We start from the raw sequence: 17,567 nt of genomic DNA on the forward strand, positions 1-17,567 counted from the left end.
TTTTAAATTACAGACAATTATACAAAACCCTTCTTCATCAAAGGACCAGTTTCCTTCCCCACCCTCCCCCTGAAGTCAACAGCAAAGCGTCCTTTCTCAGCAGTGGAAATAAAAGTGTCTCAGTTATACTTACAGAAGAGTATTGTATGCTTAAAATCATTGTATTTTTTGCATCTCCCTAATACTATGTATTTGAGAAAGTATATCCGTAATGGGGTTACTATAAACAGTAAGTATGAAGTCTTTGATGATAAGCACTATTCAGAGATAAGGTATATGGTGAATATTTATAGAACACTAAGAAATAAACGGGTAATGATGGGGTTTTATGTTTGTAAAACTGCTTAGATGAGATTAAAAGAAGTTCACCAGGAAAATTACCTATGGTTAGGCTGTTGGGGTTTTTTTGTGAAGTAAAATCATCATTTTCCTAAATGAAGGTAAATTGTAATTGTAAACCAAAGAAATCCAGCTTCCCTAGTACTTCCTTTCCATTGCCATCAACCCTTCAACTCCATGAGAATTACATTCTTTGCAACTGTTAGTATGAAACAGCACAGAATTGTTCTTATCTGTCACGGGTACCGTGATTTTTTTTAACCAGATCGTGGACAGATGGGCAGACAGATGCAAATACAACTGACTTACTGTTCATATAATTTCAGACAGCAATGTAAGCATGTGCATGCATATAGTATGCAACGTTTATGTGTAGGTCTGTGTATGCACACAAGACTTGTGACTGGCGTTTGGCAGGTAACTGAGACAAACAAGTAAGAGAGAGAACTCGATTGCTTTTTCTGTACTTTTTCTATAATGATTCACAAAAGTGTTCAGCTATAAAAAGTTAAATCCATGTGCTCTTTCTTTTGCTAAGGCAGCTGTTCATATGAAAAAAGAAAACAAACAAACCCAACAACTTTCCTTTGATTTTACTGCAGGACACATGCTCAGTTGCTCTTGTTGTGATGAATAAATAATGCCCACGGTGCCATGTAGCAGTGGACCTTGCCCCTTTTTGTAGTTAACCAGCGAAAAAGGCTGCATCTGCTTATTCTCAGACATTAATGCAGCTAAAAGAATAAGACATCAGAGGCCTGCAAATGAGAAGGTCTTTTTAAATTTATAAAGCATTTGTTCCTGAATCCACCTCAGCCAGTTTGGGGAAAGCGCTTTTGGCACCAAGTCACCCTTCAGGGAAAGACTGATAATGATCACTAAAGACATGCTATGGGCTCCTGCCTCACTCACTTCAAAGACCTTCTCTCTTAATCAACATTAAATCATCATTTTGCCCTGGATATAGGGACAGCTGTACACAATCTATTTGTTTTAAAACAGATTAGGAATGGTTTTTCTGCCAGAGTATAAGATGCACAATAAATGTACTTTAAAGACATAACTGGGAAAAACATTGCTCCTTTAGTTAGCTGAGTCCTGATATTAGCTGAGAACATTCAACATCATCTCAGGATTGGATCTGTGTTCAGTTGTTCAGCAATCCCCAAAGAGCACTGGGGAAATATGACAAATTAAAAAAATCAAAGTGTTGTCCTGTGCATTCTGGTGAGTTGCTCACGAATGACAATAAGTAGTATAAGATCTTCTACAACTTCTGCTTTCTTTTTCCTTTTTTTAACCTTAAGAGTTGCCCTGTTTCATCCACTGACAGTCTCACAAGGTGACAACAAAGGCCTTTTATTACCCAATTAAAAGCTGATGGTCAGATCGTTGTTAAGCAATCAAGTAAAGGTCCTAAATTACCTGGGTTGCTAAGCATCTCTGTACAAGCTGGTTTTCTTACACAATGCAAATGAACTGATATGTACAAGTTTTAAAGTCTAGAAACAAGGCATATTTCCAGATAGGACAGTATGTATTGGAGAAAAGTAGTTCCAGAAAAAGATTTGGGAATCAAAATAAGCACCCAAATGAACTTTAGTCCCAGCACAACTTTGTGGTGAAATGGGTTACTCAGTTTTGCTATGTGCAGAGGCAATGTTGACACTGGAATATTGTAATAAGCCTTGTTGTCCACTTTTAAAAAAGATATTGACAAATAAAAATGGGCATATAAAAATATTACAAAGAATATATCTTACAATGAGTATTTAACCTTTATTATTTAAAACCGAAACCAAAACAAAACCAAAATGAAGACTGACAAGCATCTTAATTATATCACAGTAGTTCCTAAATGGACATAAAACGATTTTAATCCTTTACATATTAGAGAAATACACCATGTTTTTCAGAGAGTATAAGCTGAAGTGAGAAAAAAATGAGGTTGAGCTTCTAACAGGGACAAGTAGAAAACTATAAAATGAACTGGTCCCTTCTATACTCGTTCCCTCTCTTGCTGTCTCTAAGCCAAAACCAGTCACCTTTTTGGTGAGTATACCTTAACCAAGCACAAGCTGCTTTAATTCGAGTTGTACTCCATTCAGAAGGAGTTGCTAGTAATGAATGTAATGCATTTGAAATAAGAATGATCTAACTAGATGGGGTGATCTAACAGCCTGTCTTGAGCTCAAGCTCTCCTCTCATGTCCTTCCTTGGTTCAAGTTAAGATGCCACTGTGCACCCAGCATTTTCATGTGACCACCTTAACTGTGAGCATAAACCATAGATTCATACATGTGAATTGTTGTGCCTATGAGTTTCCCCAGTTACACAACAGTATAGGTACAAGGGATTAGGACTTCCATGTCTACACAGAATGACAGCTGTGCCCACCTATTAAGAGGGCATTGTTCATTTCTAAAAATACTCCCTGTTGTTAGAACCCTTTTCAAAATCCAAGAAAATAAATTACTAAAGTAAAAAATTCAGATTTTTTAATGTTTTTATGATGTATTGCGGATTTGCCTTAGCCACTTAAACCATCTTTAAATATTCATTTCAAAATGAAGAATGTTTGTTCTTGTTGCCCTTACAAGAAAATTCAGACTATTCTGCTTTGAAAGAAGTTTAAGTGATTAATATTTCTCTCTATTATGTATATATGACAGTGCTATTTTATTATAAAGTGAATATGAGATAAGCCAGTTTGCCAGTAAAGTGGAACCCACTGTAGCAAGGCAGATATTACCACTCACTTCAGTTTTCACATGGTGCCTATTCCATGGTGGGTAGGGATTAAATGAGTAACACAGTTTAACTACTTGGTGCAGGTGCTGACACAAAGAATATCAGACTTCCAAGAGGCTACTGAATACAGGGAGAAGAAAAGATGAATAAATGAAATTTTAGTTAGCAAACAGTACAGGGAAAATAGCAAAGCAAAGGGAGTAAAGACTGGGTAGATCTTTGACAAAAAAGAATAAAAGGTTGAGGTGGGAAAATACTGGTACTACCAAGCAGCAGCAGAAATTACGCCATATGTGGAAAAACTGTATCCTAGCTGCAAAAAAACTTCACTCTCTAGAGCAGTGTGGCAGTACTATTTAGAGTAAAGGGAGGCCAGTTTCTTGTCCTCCCAGAGAACCTGTTACGAAGTGGTTGAGAATACACCAGATGATCTAGCTAGCAAGCAGAATGCAAGGAAGGAAAAAGCATATAAAATGAATTGTATGCATCTGAAAAAAACAACAGAATGCAAATCAAGGCAACATAAATTAAAGAGAAAGGGAGAGAAAGTTACTCTGGAGGCTTCATCCCCCTCCCCCCACAGGATACAAGCTATTTCCTTTGACTTTGCAATAGTAATTTCAGAATGCTACTTCTGGCACTGTCTGAGCTGCATGTATTTTCATCACTTGGCAAGAAGACATTTAGAAGATAGAAGATGTTCTTTTACTTGGGAAAGGGAATTAGACTTTTTGCACTGTGACAGTAAATAATGGATTTCTCCACTGAGGTCACCATTGCACTAACAGTAAATTTGGCATTTCCTAATTTTTCGCTCCTTGACTTTGTAAGCTAAATTACTTTCTTCTCTTCTTTGAGCAATTGTCCACATGGAGTCCATTTTTACCCTGCGAGTGCTTGTGTCTAGCTTCAGGCACAGGGAGCATGTACAGTCCAAGAATGGACTACATGTGGATAACACATTTCAAAGCAGTACTGTTCCTGCAAGGTAAACAACTCCTTACTAGTGTACATTTTGCCATGCAGTATTAAGAAAATAGAGTTATCTCACCATTGCCAATGCAAATGGCTGATTTTCCATAATGTGCAGTGGATAGACTTGAATCTGATTTCTCATCAAATTTCCACTACTGAGTAATTCTAAGAAGTAATTTTAGACAATCAGTAATAAGATATAGCATAAAATTGTGTCTATTTTTAAGGTACGTAGAGCTAACTAAAGATGCAAACATTGATTTCCAATAATGTACACTAGCACATTACATTTCTGAGATAACAATATTCTATGTTATATAAAAATGCTAAACAGAGTGCCCAACAGAAATGGCAAGGGGAAAGGCTATGGCATTAATTTGTGAAAACAGTTACAGGACACAGGAATAATCATACTGGATTAGATCAAAGCCCCAGTCTGAAACAGTGACCAGTAGCAGAAGTTACAGGAATATAAGAAAGAGCTGGTAAGCCCTCCTTTTCTATGCAATCAGACACTGCAATTTTATACAACTAGATTTCCCTATGGAAAGGCTGAAATGCAAAAAGGTAACAGCTGGCTGATATCTTTACCTGTTTATTAACAGAATTCTCCATTTCTAGAATTGTTTCTTGCTGTGAAAGATTGCACTCTCTTGACAGAAGAAAAAAAAGAGTGTTTATGTATTGCTAATATTCACTGAACAAAGAACTTCATCGTCTTCAGGGAAGCCATGACATGCTAAATGCCAAGATCAAGCAAAAAACCCAAAGTGTAAATCTGAGGTAATTCCTATTGTATCTGATGAAACCATTGAGATTGCTGTGTGTCTGCCATCTTTCAATGTCAGTATATAAAACTCATGAACTCAGCCAGATAACTGACCCTTATTGAACTGACAAATTGTAACTTTGATTTTTAGGTTTATCTAGTATTAAAGGGAAACATAGAACTCTATTTAAGAAAAATAAAACATCTAAAATATGTGTATTTTCCATCACTGTGTGGAGTAATATCATCCTCATGGTAAGAGTCACTTGTTTTGGGACATAAGAAATATTTTTTAGTAGTTTAAATGTTTCAGTGCTTGCTCTGTCAGAGCACAAATACTATAATTTAGAAAAACTGGTAAACTTAAAAAAAATCAGATTGATAATTCTATTTTGAAGTGATAGCCAATGGCTTCCAAAATGCAGTATCACAGGGCTTAGGAACTCAAATGCCTACCTGTCAAACACAAAGAATAAAAAGGGAGGAATCAAAATCATGCCTAAACTACCTTGCATAGATCTCCTTTACAAGCCTGATGAAGAGAGTCTGAGTCCACAGGTTTGTTCACAGGAAGCTCTTCTGAAGATTATAATGGGAAGGTCAGAGCCTTTAGCTGCAGTGGAATTTTAATTCATCAGCCTTTCTGGGTATCAGGCCTTGTGCATAGTACAGCAAAGTGAGTCACTGTTCATTTCTTTCAGTTTACATGCCTCCCTAGATGTGAAAGGGTTAAGCATGAGTTAGGGATGCATGTGAAAATATATGGGTGAAGTAGTAAAAAAAATCTCTGCTAGCTTGAGCCACTCCATCTGTTCCCTTAATTCAGTGGCAGACCTTGACTGGACCCTGGGATCTGCTAGTCCCACACTTCATACAACTTCTCTCTCTAAATTAAGTTGTTGGCCTGCATGCTGAGGGTTTAGGAAGGTGAGTGATGACCTTGGTTTGAGTATGTTTGTATAGAAACATGTCACTGCAGGATGATGTCTTTCCTCCAGGGACATAGGGTCCAATACTAACCATTTGTTAAGAAAATACCAAAGCTAAACATATGCAGTGTATGAAAGGATCCAACACCCTTGCCAAGTGTAACTTTCACTCATCTTTGAAACATCAATGTACACTACATGTTAAAGGTTATTTTTAGCACTTGTCTTTTAAACTGTTTCCCATCTGATGTTAATATCTTGAAACTTTAAAACTAATATGAGTTATTTTTATTATTAAAATGGGAAATCCCTTTAATATATTGCAGTATGGCAATATGTTTAATATATGTTTTAAAAAGGAGATCTAAAATAGTATTTATTCTCAAGAATGAGGACACGTAATTCCGGAGAAGCCACACAATGCTTTAAAGTTCTATGTTTCTTTATATAGCAAAGATTAAAAATAAAATTTTAAGGAGGATACAGTTCTTCTCTTTTCCATCTTCCCTGCAGTATTTTCCTATCAACATCCTGAGTTTTGGTGCACGTGTGTTGATATTTAGAGATAGAGATATTTAGAGACTTGGTTGCGCTTGTTCTATTGTCTGAGAAAGTTCTGTTGTTAAATGACAGGAGTTCTCCTGCAGCATTAATTTTGAAACCAGATAAGGTATTCAGTCAGATCAGTATTTTTTTCTTAGTTTGTGAAGTCCACAAGAAAACATGAACAGATAAATTCTTATTAGAACCATATTTTTCAAGCCAGGTAGTCTTAAAACTGAATTCCTAACTGTGGATTTACATCCGAACTTTAGGCATCTGAGTCTGAAAATGTTGGCCTTGTTTAATATCCCTATTCAGGATTGATTAATGTACAGTCAGGATGTTTTTCCATACAGCTAGCCTATAAATGTTACCTTTCTAAAGTTCAGCCCATACTTACTTGGTATATCTTTAAATAATTTATCTTCCTTCCCTTCAGTCTTGAAATATTTCAGCCTATTTTAGGTTATGAAACAGTTGTGAAATCGCTGATTTGGCGCTAGAGCTTCTCCCAAGTATGAGGTGTAGCTGGTGCGGGAGTCAGCCTTTGTTTAAACAGGAAAGAATGAAATCTTAGCACCGTCAGAGTCAATGGGAGCTTTGCCACCGGATTCCACATGGCCTGGATTTCACCCAGGGAGCCACCTTTGGTCTTAAGTGACGTAAATCAAACCCGACTGCACCAAAGTCTGTGAAGGTGCAAAATGCAAAACTGGTATGTGATGGGAAATCAGGCCAAAACCTACCAGAACTATGAAAAGCTGGTCAAAGGAAAGTACCTGTGTTAGAGCAGGGTGTTTTTTAGTGTTTTCTGCCCTGCAAAACATTCCATAAAAATACATTTCAGCAAAGAAATCCTACAGTCATGCAGAACCATTCCTAATGGATGCATTGTGGAAAGTAAACGATAAGAATACTGTATATGTTAGGTTTTTTTCTCTCCCACAGTGAGTGGCTTAAAAAGTTACCTAAAACAGGTCACAAACCATTTCTAAATGTCTCTTTTCCTACACGTGCACTTTCTCTTTGTCATACTTGATCTTCTAACAAATTCCCAAATCTTGCTCACTCTAACAAAAACAGAAAACCATTGACATACTTCAGTTGTTCCTCTCTTGCAACTGTGCCCTTTAATTTCTTCTCTTTAAAGAGCTGTATTAGTTAGGCATTACTTAACAGAGGAATGTACTTGAACTTTTTAGCTGAAAATAGTCTTTATTTACAACCAGCTTCATATAATTTTTGGAAGCTGCCATTCCATTGCTCTTCACGTAAGTCAAAGCAGAAAATAAACATATTTTATTAAAAGAGCAGGAATTGGAGGTAATTTAATTCAAGAAAAAGCCTAAACTTTATTTGGGCAAGCACTGAAGAATAGAATAAAAGCTTGGACAGATATACAGAGAAATGCTCCAAATGTTTTCTGGGTGAGAAAAGGCTTCTGATTTAATACATTAATAAACTGTTAAATAAACATAATAAAAGGTTATGTGCAATTTTTTAAAATACTGAGTATAAAGAGGTGAATAACAAGCCCTTTTAACAGTAGCTGAGATACCGTTCCCAAGATAACCTCAAGAGGTGCAAAAGCCTGCATGGCAAGAGGACCACAGCTAGATGTTCTGTGGCATAGATAGAATGCTCTGTGGGAGCTGGTTGCAACCCATCTGTACCCACCTGTGAGGGACCAGCCCTCAGGACCTATGCTTGCTGGAACCGGTGTCGAAACCCCATTGTGGCCCCTGAACAAAGTCTTGTTTGCATCCCAAAAGGCCTGCCTGAAAGGATGGAGACTGCACTGATAGCCTCAGTGCATGTACAGCGACTGAGATAAGGATCGAGGGGCTGAGGGGGCAGAGGTCTGCTCCAGCAGCTCAGGCTTATGACTCAAACACACTTGATCATCCTTGCAAAACAAGGTAACTAGGCCTATAAAACAGGGGGCTGCAATGGTGGGCTTCGGGAGCCTCTCTGACAACTCTCCCCCATTGCCTGGCCCAACACTAGATCCAGGATTGGTGATTTTCTGTTATCTATCTCTCTAAACTTTTCTTCTCCTACTCTCTCTCTACCTTTATATCATCATTAAGTAAAGCAAGGCCTAACCATGATTTTTTCTCAGGTTGTGCAGCTTAAACATGTATGTATTGTACTCTTGTGATCTAATTGTCAGCCTTTATGATCGTGCAGCCTAAGATAGTAATTTAAGTATCCGTATTAATTCTATAGCCTTAAGTAAAACTAATATTCAAATACAGACCTTAAGTTTCACCTTAGTCTGATCAAAGGGTATTGGACAGTCGAGCATTTCCTTGGACTGTGATATTTTAATCACTCTTCCTGGAAGGGCCAGATCTGATACTAAGGTTGGATCCAGCTGCACCTGGGCTCCTCTCTGAGAAGGAGCTTAGAAAGCAAGGGAGTCCAACCTGAATCTCCCTGGGTTGCCCCACTCAGGTCATGACACCACCTCCTTCGTGGGTATGATTCCACCTTGTCACAACTGTCCGACTTCAATGGGAAGAAACCAAAACCTTTCAAACCTTCTTAACAGGAGAGGTCTCAGAATTTGAGCTTTCCCATTTGGAAGAAAAGTGTACATAAGGGGTTTATATGAAATTCAGGGTGGTGCCAGACAAGCTCTGCAGGTGTGTGCTGGGGTTGGTTATCAGATTGATTTTACCTTTAATTAACACAATGGTCTGTGAGTTGCAGTAGTTGAGGAGGTGGGCTCTGCTTTGAGAAAGGTTTACTTCCAAGCAGAGAAGTGGGTGGGTGGGTGAGGTGGTGATCTCTGAAGCTGCCTTAGCTTGAGGAATCAAAATCAATACACTGGAGCTTTGCTGCTCCAACAGAGACCAGAGCTCTTCATTCTCCATTGAGCTGGTCAGAGCTCAGACTTTAGTATCACTCTCTACCCTACCTACTGTGGGCTCTTTTCCTTTAGCAAAATGTTGTTTGTATTTTTTCTGCTTCAGAAAAGAGACAAGCATTGAAGTCTCCTACAACTTTTAAAGCTCCTCACCCATTGGACTAGCAGAAAATGCCTTAACCTGGTTAAAAATTGAAAACATCATATGTTGAAGATGTGCCAGATCTATAAACACTTCAGAATTTTCCTGTGACAGAAACTTATTTAGCTGGGACTCTCCAAGTACTTGGTCACCATCCCTACCTGTAGAAGAAAGGTGGTTCCTCACTTTACATCACTCCAATTCCTACACAAGTGGAACATCTTTGCATGCTAGCTGGAGACCAGCTGTTCCTTCTGCTTCTATATTTCTTGCCCTTTTTCCTGCCACTGCCTCTTGCTGTCAGGTCTGAGCATCAGTGAGACCCTCCTGGGGCCATGGTTAAATATGAGACATGAAGAATTACTTGAGTTTATTTCCCTTTACTCCAATTTCTCCCGGAGTTCTAGTAGAGAAAAAAGTGAATGAAACAAATGGGACACTGGGCTCTACAAAGAAACATTTTGAAAAGAGGTGATAGTACAAAAAGTTGGCATTATCTTGCTCTTTTCTTTGAGTTGTACAAAGATATTATGACTTGTGTGAATCTGGTGTAATTGTAACAGACTTCTAACACTATCTTAGAATACATCAGTTTAACAACCAAAACCTGTCTTTCCTTAGGGCCTGTTACCATGTGCTACCACACAGAGGAGAGGTGCATGGGCTAAACAAAGCCTGTTGATATGTGACACTTTCAGTGGATTTACAAGCCTCCTTGAAGACTTAAACGAGCTCTAGTCTATAAGAGCTTCCTGTGTGGCTTTTCATCTCCTTGTCAAATATGTGTATTTTTAAACTGATTGATGCAAATCTGAGAAAATATTTGTTTCATCTCCATCTTTATATCTTGTGGGTTTTTGCTGCTCATTCTCCAGATAACCTAGCACTAAAACAATATCCCTTCTCTTTGCTTTATTTCTTACTCTATTCATCATTTGTATCATAACCTAGCTGAATAATTTTTGCCTTGATTAGTACAGCCATCCATGGATGCTGTGTGTTGATTAATGCTGAACACAGAGAAATACTAGAAAAAAGAGTTACAACCTGAACATTTCAGATTTTATTTGAGATTGAAATATTATAGTTGTGTTTACTACATCCTCTTATAGTTTTTTATTATTTAAGTAAAGACAAGTGTCTTGTTCTCAGTCAGTAGATTTATAACTTATGTGATTATGTCACCTCAGAATCCTCACTAAAATGAATTGTGTGACCCTGTGTGCCTTGCAGATAGGAAAATCATGGCTTCAAATTTTAAACCAGATTTTCTGTAAATGTATTTTTAGTTACATTTTTGAGGGAAAGTCTGCAGATGTCAGTCAGTGTTCATGTGCATGCCTGTGATGAAATTTCTTTTTATTAAGAATTTAATATTGCTTGTCAATATTTCAAAGCTGTGGGGAAAAGTGTTAATGAAAAAGATAGATTTCTGTGGCAAGTACATGATGTAAACAGAAAACAGGCTGAGCTTTCAAAATCCAGCTTTGGACTCAATTTTTTTATAAGTTGTTAATTTATTCTCCTTTACCCCCTTTTAGAGACAAAGTTAATGTGTGAAATTTGGGTACAATTGGTGTCTGAATTTGTCACAAAATTTTTCCATACCGGGGTGTTTGGATTTCTGTTCCGATGAACTTTCTCTCTAACAAATTATGAGAATGTCTCCTGGCAGGCTTAGTTTTTCCTTTGTTTTTCATTTTTTGCTGATAATTTGCTCTCTGTTAAGATTTTTTTACAAAAACTGCACAGATGCAGAGTACGAAAAGAACAGGTTCTTCTCCGCTTTTTTCCTTTAAAATTTAATTAATGTTCAGTTTCAGTTTCATTATTCTTTCTCTTCCTTGTATGGCAGTCCCCTGGAGAAAAGCTGGCATCCTGGGGCATTAAGATGGTAATGGAAACTCAAGATTGCATTGCTGCCAAGCGGAGGGAGATCGAGCAGAGAGAATGAGTGAGTTGGAGAAGAAGATGTGGAGAAGAAATCAGATCAGCCTCCTCTGAATTTCTTTCCTCCTGGACTGTCCTGTGGCACTGCATACACAGAAGGCCTCCCTACCACTTGAATCAGGGTGGGGGAAAAAAAAGTAGGCTAGATCACTCGCACCAGTTGCTGTTATCAAATCAAAAGCTGCACTTGGGGAGACCTGGTGCCTGGGGGTAAAAGTCTCAATGTTCAGAAGTTGAAGTTGACTGCAGGAAGTTTTGGTGTCCAAACAAAACCAAGCAAAAAATATTATATACAAGACCACCATTAAAGAGATGTTGAAGCTGAAAAATGCATGGTTTGAAAATAGAAACCCAAATATATATGCTCATAACTTCATGCAATCTGAACTCTACAATCTTAACTCTGTAGCAATGTGTATGTGTGTTAAGTTGTGATTTTTACTTTTGGTTACTCACAAGCTGTGAAAAAGAACAGTGTGAAATTTACAGCATAGTGGCAAGTTGCAAATATACAGATAAGGAACTTCCCGGCATATAAATACCTGTGCTAAATTTGAAAAAAATACCTCTTAATTTAAGATATTTTTGGATGTGTAACTTAAGATCTAATTTGAATATAAATTTTCTTATTAAGTCCTCTGTAAACGTCACCAAGATTTTAGAACTGGAGAACAAAAATGTGTAACACAATCAGAAGCTAAGTCAGCAGTAGTTTTTTAAAATATGCTAATGCTTTCCAAACTCAGAACAGTAATAATTTCAACCATCTGACTTCTGTAGTGATGGCAGAGTGCTAGATTTATTAAACACACCAGAAATTACCACAATATGTTCCAATAATGCTGAAATAATAATAGAAAATAATTTCAAGTTAAATAAAGATCTTGGGTGAAAAAAATAAGAGAAGTTAACTTTATACAATGCTAAATCAGTGGTTTCCTATTGACTGTACAAAAAATTGTACTGAAAACTTTGGAGATTTAATCACCAATGAGAAATTTTTTTCCTTCTTTTTGATCCAACACTTTCTTAGCTGAAATTGATAGCTACTGAATAGCATAAATAGTGTGTGTAATGGCAGTTTATTTGAGGGGTTTCTATTGCCACCTAGTGGCTGCGCCCTCCCTCCCATTTCCTGTGCATTAGCTCGAGTTCTCCAAAGATTTTCAGTTATCTGGAGCAAATTAGTTTGTTTACTGACAAGTGAGGCAGTGATGCAAATTGTTTAATGTTTGAGACACATAAGGAAGAAAGGCATGAAGTGAAGTTTCCTTATTATATGGAGTAAACAAATTCTTTGAGTTACCAGGATCTCCCCACTTGGCATAAATATAGTAACTTATAGTAACTTAGTAACAAACACTACTTAGAGAAGGAGAAGCTACACAAATGTGCTTGCATTGTTGTTGTTGCTCAAAGCACATTATCTGGGTTTTACATGATTCTGTCTTTTCCAAGTTTTGATTTTTTGTAGTTCTCTCTGATTTCTGTTAAATTGATCCATTTTTATGCCACTTTTAAGCAAAACCTGCTTCTACTCTTACACAAAAAAATGAGAAGTTCATGTTCATCTTGGAAACGTATGTGGAGATTAATGGTAAGAAATATGAGGTTCTTAGTTCTCATTACTATTTCTTGGTAGCGGTAGATATAAATAAATTTTCTGAGCTTCTGTCCTTGCCCACTCACAACCAAGAACTGAAATAGAAATGAGTGAGCATCTCAATACCTCTTACTTATGCCAAAATATGAGGGTTCATGGAAGCCAGTGGAGGTACAAATGTCTATGGAGGTAAGACTTGCTGTAAATAAAATTAGAATTAAGCCCACAAACTTGAATAAAGTCCAGAAGTTCTTCTTTGTACCTGGTCTCATGTGGACAATACAGTACTGTAATACAGATTATAATACGTAACACCTGCACATAAAAGCTCCTTGTATCAGAGTTTCATTTCTCTATTAAACAGTCTTTCAAAATATCCTTCTCCTTGAATTAAAAAACTTTCCTCTATATAAGTTGCTTTTCTTTGTTTGTTTGTTTCAGTATAGGTTAAAAAATTAGATTTTCTTTCTCAAAAGTTCTATTTTAATGACAAGTATAAATTGTAAGCATTAATTTTGCCTCCACTGCTCAAACAGAAATGGTGTGTTCTGAGTGATAACCACTCCTCCTTTTAAAATAAACCACACAGTTTTGTCTTGGCAGACATTCAGCTCTAGAAGACTTATCTGCTTGTAAAGTTTTCCTTTGCATACATGGTCATTCAGTTTAAATACATTTTTAAAGCATGGAGCAAACTACAGAATGGAAAAAAGTGTGAAAGCTTTGATATGTACTCTGTCCGTACTGTGTATGGAGTTAACTCTCTCTTTCCTGGAGAATGACTTCCTTAGGTTTGGTATGTCTTTTCAGAATCACAAGAACTCGGACTTCCTGCAATCAGAGGCTTCTCTGAATATTTTTATTGCTCAAATTGGTTGGGAAATAGAGGACTGCTAGGAGCCTAACAGTATGTTATGACTTGGAAACATACATTAATTTTCCCATTTGGTCACAGCCTGCCTGCTTAAGCTTGACCAGTTCATTTAGGCTCAGATTTTCAAAGTTATTAAAGTGCTCTAAGAGATATTTAAAAAATAGTCTTCTGCCTCAGTTTTCCACCTATAAAAAAACAGGTTCCACAGCAGCACTTCTTTTTCCTGTCTTGTGCTTATTTATGGAGGCTATTTAGGAAGAGCAAAGCACTTACCTGGCTTTTGTACTCTGCACATCCCCCTGAAAGACTGCAAGTTCTCTGTCTGCCTTTTCACACAAGGATCTACCTCAGTTAGGATGAGGCAGCCCCAAGCTGAGTTCAGACTTTGAGTCACTGCCACGTTTCAAGCAGTAAAATAAAACAGGAAAACAATGTGAATGGTCATCCTTCAAACTGAGTGGGGCTTATTCACAATGAAACTTCTAATTGCAGAATGAACAGTTACAATGATTTCACCCTGAAAAATGAACACAGCTGATGGAAGAGACAGTAAGCTATGGGGAGTAGATCAAGGCTACCTGCCCATTCTACTTCCATGCTTGCTTGACAACCACAGGACAGGAGCTCAGCTGATGTCCCTGGGAAAAACAGTATCTCCAGTGACTCCTGATGGAAAGTAAAGCCTGTAAGAAACAGCAGTAGCTCACAATGTCAATTTTAAATACCATCAATATAGCTGTTTAGAGACATGTGCAGAAGTGTGCTAGGTGTAGACACAAACATTTGACTTTAGATGAATTTTTCAGCTGAATACCCTGCCTATGCTAATGCAATAACCATCTTCAAAGAACACTAAAGTGGTTTATCTATACCATACTCCAGACTGTGTATTGTTTTATTTTGCTCAGTGAATTTAAATGCTGGGGAAGGGTTTAAAATATTTTAACGGGAAACACAGCTTCCAAATGTAAGGCTTCTTTCTCAAATAACACAAGAAAACCCCACTATCAGGCTGGATGTTTAAACTAATCTGTTGTGTTTCAGTGTGATGAAAAGTACACATCCCTTAACTTTAGTTAGCAGCCAACTGCATAGTTTGTCTGGTTAAAAGCAGGAGTTGATGGAAATTTGAAGTAATTTTTACAGCTCAGTAATGTGTTAAGTTTCCCAAGTATTCTGTGCTGCCAGGTTAAGCTGTCATTTACAGGGTTGGACACTTGTGCCAGGTTACTGGTATACTGCTCCCACAGTGCACTCCAAACAAATGTAAACTTTCCCACTGCAAGTATTGGAGTGGCCAGGTTTAAGCTAGAGAAGCTGAAGAAGAATTTCTGCAAGGACATAACAAGAAAAACTCCGCAGCTAATTGATAGGGTGAGAAGGTCACAAGGAAGTAGTGGTCACTTGGATGCCTGAGACTGTAAATATCTTTCTGAAATGTTATGGCGTTTATATGGCTGCAGTGAGTGAGAAAAAAAAGAGAATGAGGCATGTGGGAAAAGACTGAAACAGTCAAGGTACAGAAAAGTGCTTCTAGTTGCTCTCTAACAGCCAAAAAACAATGTTTTTTTCTGAGTGTCTGGGTTAGCAGGGATATAGATGCTTACCACTGCAGCCTTTCAGGATGAAATGAGGCAAGTTCAGGAGTTATGTATGTCTCTCTACACAGCAAAATGGTGGGGTCCCATTCAGGTCTTCACGAGAAACCTCCTGGTACTGTAACCAGTATCACAATGAGTGCTGGCAAAGATTTTATTTTTTTTTTTAAGAGGACTTGATTTAACAAAACCCGACATGGTAGTGGAATTTCACTTACCTGCTATCATTCTGGAGGTGTAAAATCTTTAGTGAAAGCAGTTTCTGAGATGTTTGTCTTACCAGCTCACAGTGTGAAGTTTATCTCCCAGGTTGCTGTGGGCAGCACAGTTTTAGTGCATTTCTTTTGGGTTTAGCACATTTACAAGTGCCTTGGCCGATGGGTACCTCCCTGGCCTGGATGCGTCTGCTCCATTTGGGATTTTCTCTGCTCCCATGATGTATCAAGAGGAAGATGAAGATGTGCTGACTTGCCATGACTCAGAGGCATGACAGAAAGTGTTATCAGGCTTCAGGGTCCTACCTTCACTTCTTCTCTCAGTACTAACGTAGTAGCACATAAAGTCTCCAATTCAGCAAAACGCATAATTTAAGTGGGTGGGCACATGAGTAATCCCTTTCCTCTTCAGTGAGGCACAGCATGTGTTTAAATCCTATTAAAGCCTGTTTTACTTAAACACATACTTAAAGTTTGGTGGAGTTGAAAGGCAGATGTGGAAAATGAAATAGAAGAAATGCAATCCTGCCTGTTAGTTTAATAAAGGGCTGACTGCACACTCACTGTGTGTGGATTCTACCTGCAGTATTTTACTTGCAAAAATGTCCTGATAGAGATGGGTAATATCTATTATGGAGGACTGCCATGCTTCAGAGGTGGATTAGAATTCAGTAAGATCCTAATTTTCTTCATTCCTCAGAACTTTTGCCAAACTGGCACGTTGGGTGAAAGCATGTCATTTTCCTCCCACAGATTTTAGAAGGCAAATTCAGGAGTTATGCCTCTTCACACAGCAAAATGCCTGGGTCCAGTTCAGGTCCACAGCACAAGTGTTTGATGGAGAGAGAGAAATGTCAGTCTAGTTTAAAGATGGTTTGCATTTAGAATGCGCATTTTCTGGAAACTCATTCTCCAGGTAAATTAACTTTCCTAAAAAATGTTCTCAAATATTGTTTGAGAACAAAAATGAAGTGCAATCCCAGGCTCAAGGAAAAGATTTTTTAATAAATATTCTTGATTTTTTTTTTTTAAATCACAAAACCAAAAAGCCAAAGCAACTAACACAAATTTTTAAATCCACCAAAACCCCCCAAAGCAACACCACCATTTATTTTCCACTAGTTGATGATTCTGAAACCCCTTCTGGGAACAGCAACTCATGCTGCTGAAGTGGGGGGAAAAAAGGCATCAGTGCTATGAGGCCCCTTGGGTACTGTACTGCCTTGCTCTCTGATGGCACACAGTTTACTTTCTGACCTCTGCAGAGATGGCAAAGGGAAAAAACGAAAGAAAACATCACTTAATACTAAGGAACGAACATGGAGTTCAACTTGAAATATAGGGAAGACAGTCTTTCAAAAGTTGTAGCTGTATTTAGCATCAGAGTTCATGAGATCCACATGTCCCATCTTCTTTTTCTACAAATTCCAGAGGGGAAAAAAACATTTATTATGATAGCCTGGAAGGAAAAAAAAAATGTCTGTTCATCAATTTCCCCTTTTTTAAGAGATAACCACTGACTCTACCCTTATGTTATCTTTATCCTGAGGCAGCAAATTTATCATAATTTATTCTGGTATATTCTAAATTTACCATGTTGATTACCACTATATAAACAATGTCTGGCATTTGCTTCAGCCAAAGAATTGAGGCTGGCGCTGATTTGGAGTAGAGATCTGTGGAAGAGCTTCAATTTACTGAAGTGGCTGTAATATCAATACAAACACCAGAGATAGATAGCTAAGGATATGGTGGTTTTAAAAGGAAAAAAATAAGGATTCTTCTCCTGTGTAATGCTAATGAGCCACTTATTGAAATGTATCTGTTTGGAGAGGGAAGTCCAAATGACACAAGGTTAAAAAACATTAGAAAGTGGTCTGCAAGTACAGCCGACTGGACTCTCTCATGGAAAAGCTGCTCTTGAGACTTCTTAGGGATCAGTGGGTAAGGGTTCAGAAAATCTTTTGTGATTACTGCCTGCAAATATAAGTAACATTAAAGCATTCT

At 37.7% G+C, this 17,567-nt stretch overlaps 1 long non-coding RNA gene across 1 annotated transcript in view; it reads right to left on the bottom strand.

The window, feature by feature from the left end:
- The window catches only part of LOC127384899 (uncharacterized), a 37,393-nt gene extending 23,039 nt beyond the window's left edge, over positions 1-14,354 (bottom strand). Inside the window, exon 1 of the long non-coding RNA XR_007889530.1 lies at positions 14,326-14,354. This is a non-coding gene — a long non-coding RNA (uncharacterized LOC127384899). The remainder of the gene's footprint in view (positions 1-14,325) is intronic.
- Positions 14,355-17,567: the final 3,213 nt, after the last annotated feature.

This window comes from Apus apus, chromosome 4, assembly GCF_020740795.1.
Source record: "Apus apus isolate bApuApu2 chromosome 4, bApuApu2.pri.cur, whole genome shotgun sequence".
NCBI classification, from domain to species: Eukaryota; Metazoa; Chordata; class Aves; order Apodiformes; family Apodidae; genus Apus; species Apus apus.